Consider the following 7,713-nt stretch of genomic DNA (forward strand, 5'->3'; position numbering starts at 1 on the left):
TCAAGGCCAGGCAGCCTCAAAGGATTAACCCATCGTGTATAGCTTCCTTTACTTGGTTTCTACAGTGAGCACAGTTCTTGACATTCCTCTTTTCAGGCTCCATAATATTATCAGTTTCTTTTTTAAATAAAAAGTTCAGAAAAGCCCTTCCAAAAATTCAGAGAACAGAAATAAACTAGCCCAAAAAAATTATTTAAATGCAAGGCCCGGATGAAATTTGAAATTTGGTATTAAAACATTAACTAATATCCAATGGAACAGTTAAACTTTCACCTTTTGTAAATAAACCCCGACGCAGAACTTAAGTGCCCATCCAACAGTCTCAAACATTATACCTTTCTGACAAATATTTTAAACAAAAAGCTGGAATTACAAGGGAGAGTTACAAAATTCAAAGAACGAATACTATCTGATTGGTATCGGGTTGAGTGTCGATGTTGATGTCTCCCACACTCCGAAAGGTTTTGAATTGTTACCTGAAGACAAAGGAAAATCAATTGGTATTCGTTATTTCCGTCGCTTCTTTTTATGTTTGTTCAGTAAAGAGTTTGTTATCCGATTTGTTTGCTATCCGAACTGTTTGTTAACCAATCACCCACTGTAATAATTTTAAAATTTACATTAATATATCTTTATAAATTTAAAATAACCAAAATTAACTTGATTATTTCTAAAAATGCAAACATTTTCATTTGGTTCAAGTTCAAATCCAGATAGAGTTCAATATTCTGTGAAAAGTTGTGATCATAAAAGTACAAAATAAAGAACTCATTAGTACCAAATAGAATTCTTCAAAAATTAGAAGTTCAGGCTATTTACAAAAATATTTAATTTTTGAGTCTAATTGGAAGAAAATATCCTGAGTTCATCATGAAAATTGTAACTCATTAGTAGTTCCTATTGGAACTGTCTGGAAACTCTGAACTACTAGGAAAAGTTTCATACTAACAAGTAAGTCTGGAACAGTTTCCTTGGAACTCTACCAAGAACTATTCACCTCTACTTTATTTGCAAATACACAAATTATTTTATTAGATAAACCATGTCACAGAAAAGCAAAATTGTCTTTCTCAATTAAATATAAAGCAATAACTTCTTTTTATATTTTGTTGACACTTTTATTTCAGACAAGAGCAATAACTTGTTGTCATTTGAAAGGGCCAAACTTTGGTTAAATCATAGCAGTTAAATTGTGGCAAGTTGCATTTTTATGGGGCTAATGATTGATTGGAAGTCTGTCATCACTGATGAGTTGGCCAGGCTATCAATTAGCCTGTGTTCACACACCATTAGGCAATAAGACAAGTGTCGTTAAGAATAGTTAACAATTATTCCAGCAGGGAATTTGCAAGTGTGGAGTATCACCACTGGGGAAATAAGGCAGTTTGCAATGTACTGTAGGACTGAAACTGGTACTTACATTTTTGCATACCATAATTGTAAATCTAGCTTTGTAGTTGTATTAAGGAAAATTCTTTCTACTTAGAATTTTAGGGAGTGCATACGCATCCTCCACTCCCCTGGATCTGCCCCTGAATTCTATCATGAACATATTGCCAAATGATCTATGAAGTATCTACTAGACTATATTAAGGCTAATAACTAACTAATAACTAAGTTACCATATATCTGCACAGATAAGATGATATTTGAATCATAAAAAAAGACCCCCAAAAATCCAGGGTTATCTTATAGGACAGATACAAAAAAAATTAATTAGATTGAAATTTATATAAAATTAAAATTATTATAAAAAAACAGAAAAACTGTAATTAATTATTTACTAGTAGAAAGTAGAGTATGTCCACAAAATAGAATAGCCCATATGATGTTTTTTGTGAATAGTCAAAGTCATTACCCTAATGCCCAAATCAGTATGAATGTTTGCAACAATCAGTGCTGCCAGATGCAAGAAAATAAAATTTGAATTTCTTTCAAAAAAATACAGTTGACCCTCTCCTATAACACAGTAGATACGTTCCGGTTTTTATGAATCCATTTTCTACAAGTCCAGCCAATCACAGCCCGGCACGTATGCAGTTTGCAGACTACAGCTGTTTGAAAGGTTTCTCCCATAAAATTAATCGATTCTAGACTAATTCGACTCAACATTTCCAAAACACGTATAATTTTTTGGGAATAATCCATATAAACTATGCTATAAACAAAAATTGTAGGATTACTTACCAAGTGTGCACCGTTCGACCACGCCATTGCTTAAGCTTGTTTTCATCATGGAGCTTGTCATCAAATGGTGATCGCATGCTTCCTGATAAATTATTTTTTTGCAAAAAATTCGCTGAACTTTGAAGACATCATTAATATAAATATAATTTTTATGGACGTTAAATAATAAATGGTTTTTTAGTAGGTCCACTGCTCGTTTAAACTCAATGGTTTGTGCAATATACGCTATTGGTCTAAATTTGACCAATCCTGTCGCAACACAAGTCGGCGATGACATTTTACCGAATTATACAAGTTTTTTTAGCATGTTTGTAAGAATACTGTCGCAATTATTTCGCCGTGTTATAGGGGGGGTCGACTGTAATTCCGTATATGCTATACAATGTTATTATCCAGATGATGATCACTTATCTAAACTAAATTCATAGGCTGATAGTTTGGGGGTCGTCTTATAGGACAGATATAAGCTAAAACCTTTGGAAAAAATTTATACCTCTTCTTATCTGCGCAGATAAATTTAATAATGATAGTTATTACCGTATATCAGGAGACAGTGGTGTAGCATGGGTGTCAGCCGCCTGGGGCGGAGGAATATTTCACCATCCCCTTATTTAAATATCTCAATTTAAGACTAAAATTCAGTTTCATCACAGAATAAGTAATGAAAAATTCCATGCTCATTTCAAATCGGTCTGAATCATAGGTGCAACAAAAATATGAAATGAAATGGTTCAAATTTTTACAAGATATTATTATTATTTATTGTGAAATTTTGCCTCCCCTAAAAGTGCCGCACGGGGCAAGCCGCCCCTGCCGTCCCCACTACGCTATGCCACTGTCAGAAGATGACAGATTAACTGCCTACCTCCAGCCAAACTGATTTGATTATTATTATTATTATTATTATTATTAATAGTTATAACAACAGTTTAATTATCGATTTATCCGAATTCGCGAACAACTGCAATTGTCTCGTTGTGCCATTTTTTAATAACACCCTTTTTTCTTCCACCCGATTAGCCAATAATATTTTTGTAAATGTTTTTATACGATAAATAAACGTTATTAAAACTTTATAAATACCTTTTTTTTAATATATATTCTCATTATAAACCGTCTCGAAGAATTTGATGACGGAAAATCGAGCGAATAACCGAGAGTAGGCTCCTTTTTTTCAAATAGGTCAAGTAACAACGACTGATTATAACACCTTTTGTGCGCGATTTACGCTCTGATAGTTCTTTTTAAAAGGGGTGGAACCGCACTGTGAGAACCGTCGTCATTTAAATACGTACGCTTTAAATAAATACTTAAAATCCAAGAGTAGTATTTAATATTAAATGAACAAACCTTTTTCCCCCCTCGAATCGTCGACTCCCATTATTAAAGCATTTGTACAGTATAGTAGACCCCCCTATAACACTGTAGATAATTCCGTTTTATATGAATTCCACGTTGTACGAGTCATTTAGATTTTACAAATACGTGAGCCGTTCACACCCCGGCACACGTATTTGTAAAATCTAAATGACTCGTGCAACGTGGAATTCATATAAAACGAAATTATCTACNAGATTAACTGCCTACCTCCAGCCAAACTGATTTGATTATTATTATTATTATTATTATTATTAATAGTTATTAATAATAATATAGCCAATAGACAATCCAGCAGATCATTTGGCAACATGAATATCAGGTAGTTGTTTACTGTGTATAACAACATAGATTTTTGTAATGTATCAGATTATATATATTTTTTAAAAATCTGGCAGATCATTTAATAATACTATAAACATTTGTCACAGGAATCACCATATGTATTTGCTGAAAGTTATGAATAAATTTAGACTATATTTAATAAACTCCACTATACCTTTAAAACGCAGTCTATTTTAAACCAGTTTAAAATAGGCTGCATTTTAAAGGTATGGTGGAGTTTATTAATTAATAATGCAGTTAGACTATATTTGTTCAATATAATGAATCAATGTGATTAAAATACAATCAGCAGAAAGTAGTTTGCAGAACATTATTCAACAGCAGCTATTAGCAGGTTTATTTTTCAGCTGGAACATGTTTATACACCATATTGACAGATGGTTTAAACCAGTGTTTCTCAACAGGGGCGATATCACCCCATGTGGGCATTTTTCCATGTTGGGGAGGCGATTAGTAAAAATTTATATTTTGGGGGCAAAAAGCAATTTTCTGCGCGATATAGTAAAAACATTATATTAAGAATAATTAGGACATTTTATTTGTTATATCGTACAATAATTAAACAAATAACATTATACTAGTCACTAGTCTATTCAATGCAATACAAATTTGGCATTAGTCTTGGCATCGTAATTTTGAAGCTTGATTGGCATCAGAGTTTTTTGAAGTGAAGGGGTGATACTACGTAATGGTTTTATTGAAAGGGCAACGATTCATTACAGGTTGAGAAACACTAGCTTAAACAGTGTGGAGGCACACGTCATAGTATTTCCAAAAAAAGTGAGGTGATTTGAGAAGGGTTTCTGAGAAGTATGTGCGAGTCCCAATTTAATGTGTTACGATCAGCATTACATTGTGTAGTAACAAAATGCTTTGTATCCTTACAAATTTCAGTTTTCACCAGAACTGAAGCCAGACAACAGGCAAAGTTGACAAGAATATGTTATGGAGATGCTGCCTTGTATTAACATAAATGCTGACAAATGCTGACTTTCTTGAAAAAATTTTATTCTCAGATGAGACTACATTTCATCTTTCAGGAACATCCAATCCCCATATGTTCAGATTTGAGGCTTGCAAAATCTGCATCCTATTATTAAACATGTTCAAGATACTAAACATTCAATTTCAGGCTATGGGCTAATGAAAGACATGTTAATTGGACTGTTCTCTGCTGAAAAACCAATAATGGTAAAATGTATCTTGATATGTTGGAACTCTTCTTGTATCCTCATATATTTGACTTGCAACCCAGCATCATCTTTCAGCAGGATGGAGCTTCCCATTGGACTATGGATGTTTGAAAGTTTCTAAATAACAAATTTCCTAATCACCGTAACAGATGCAACAGACCCATTTTCTGGGTCATTATGTTCCTAGATATTACCTCACTGGATTTCTTTTTTATAGGGTAATATAGGGATCCACTTTAATCACATACTTCACATATGTGAAAGCATGTGATTAAAGTGGATGACATCCCTACATTAAAAACTTGCATCCATAATGTGATTGATACAGTGACAATGAACATAATGGAAAGAACTTGGCAAGAAATTGAATACAGGCTTTATCTTATTTGTGCTACAAATGTTCACATATAGAGGTCTACTAAAGGATGCTAAATAAATGTTTTGATATGTTCTTGCATTTTGAGTAATTTTGTTTTCATATCCTTATAGTTTTCTTATTGTGATGTTATGTTATGGGAAGTTTGAAAGCGTTAAGTGTAAACATGAATAAACAGCATATTATACACCAAGTTTGATAACTCGACATATTTCATTGGTTTATTAATGGTAAGTTTTACAGTAATTAATTAAATTATAAAAATTATTTAAAGATTTACTGTATACAAGAGTTTAAAATTATCATGTACATTGTCACGATAATCAAAAACTAACAATAATAGACATCATAATTAGGCTACATTGTAATTGCATGTACTGTATAAGTAGTATATGCAATTAATACATTAAATTATATTAATAAAATATATTATAAATTATATTAATGTATTAATTAATACATTTAATATATGTAATAAAAACTTTGTCCTCACACTGACAATTTTCTTACTGCTATTCAAAGATGAAGATGACTATTAATAAGCTAAACAAAAGTCAAAAACTAGTTATAAAATTGTAAACAGTATTAAAAACAGTATAAAATTGCTTCTCTTTTATTTAATACAGCATTTGAATAAAAACTGATACACAGCAAAAATTATTTATAAATAAAATTTATGTATATTTTACTTTTATCAAATGTAATGAAATTATTAAAGTGACTAACTTCAAAAATAAACAAAAAAGGTTTTTACAACTCAACACAAAATTAAAAACAAACCTTTTAAATTATTTTGATTTTCATCATTTTTAAAATTTTTTGATAATTAAATATATGCTTTTCATGTGAATTAATAACTAATTCGTATTTCAAAATGGGTACCTGAATGTTATTTAAAATGGAGAATAAATAATTTTATACACAAAACTATTTAAATAAAAAAAAATACAAGTATCTTCATTCCTTTTTAATAAAACTTTTTCAAGCTTATGAGTTTAAATACATTAGTCTGCACAGTGAAAGAGTAGATGTGAGTCAGACTAAGCTGGAAGAGTATGTCAGATGAAAGGAATCAAAGGAGGCACGTGACTAACATTAGAATTAATAGTAATAAAATTATGATAGATGTGTAAAAACGTTTTCAAAATATAAAAATTAAAACAACAGAGATCAGATCCACGAATCAACTCCCAAGAGAATAGCCCCATGTCTCCTTCCATCCCGATGTAGACAGGCTGACTCATGTCTACTCTTTCACTGATGGATTAAAGCAGTGTTTCTCAGCCTCTAACGAATCATCGCCCCCTTCAATAAAACCATTACGTAGTATCGCCCTCTCCACTACAAAATTTTGATGACGAGGGACAAGGCTAACGCCAAATTCACACTGCATTGAATAGACTAGTGACTAGTATAATGTTATTTGTTTAATTATTGTACGATATAACGAATAAAATATCTAATTATTCTTAATATAATGTTTTACTATATCGCCCAGAAAATTGTTTTTTGCTCCCAAAAATATAAATTGTTACTAATCGCCCCCTCAACATGGAGGCAATATCGCCCCCCGTTGAGAAACACTGGATTAAAGTTATGAAATATAAATATTAGTTCTACCAATATGCATATTTTATTCAAATACATTTTATTCTTTTTGAATACAACATAGTTGAACAAGATAATTATTAGAATTATACAAAGCAGGAATGATGTAAATGTATTCAACTAAACAAAATATTTTTTTTGAAAATATTAAATTTTAAGATACTCTGAAAAGAACTTTAGAAGAGAAGTATAAACCTGTAAATTGATGATAATTGATAATGCATGTAAAATGTCAAATAACTGTCACACAATTCCTACTATAGAAAATTTAAAAAATATTAAAGACGTGAATAAATATGCATTTTTGAAAAACTGACAATTTTATAATTTACATTAAATGAAATGATAAAATTACAAATTACACAACTAAAAAAGTTTTGACATGTTCTTTTTTATTAATGCAAATTAAATATGTAACATTTTAAATACTTTAAATATATATTACATTAAAAACAGAAGTACTTAATACAAATGGAGAATTATTCATTCCAAAATTATCAAAAAGTATAGATTTATGACCATCAAATGCAGTATTGAAATCTCTATTTACAATTATTATTCTATTAAATTCTATTAATGCTGTGTGACCATGACCTCCAAAATTATTAAAGTAAACATATCATTTAC

The sequence above is a fragment of the Centruroides sculpturatus genome, unplaced genomic scaffold (genome assembly GCF_000671375.1).
Source record: "Centruroides sculpturatus isolate CEXI.00-Female unplaced genomic scaffold, Cexi_2.0 scaffold2111, whole genome shotgun sequence".
In the NCBI taxonomy this organism is placed as follows: Eukaryota; Metazoa; Arthropoda; class Arachnida; order Scorpiones; family Buthidae; genus Centruroides; species Centruroides sculpturatus.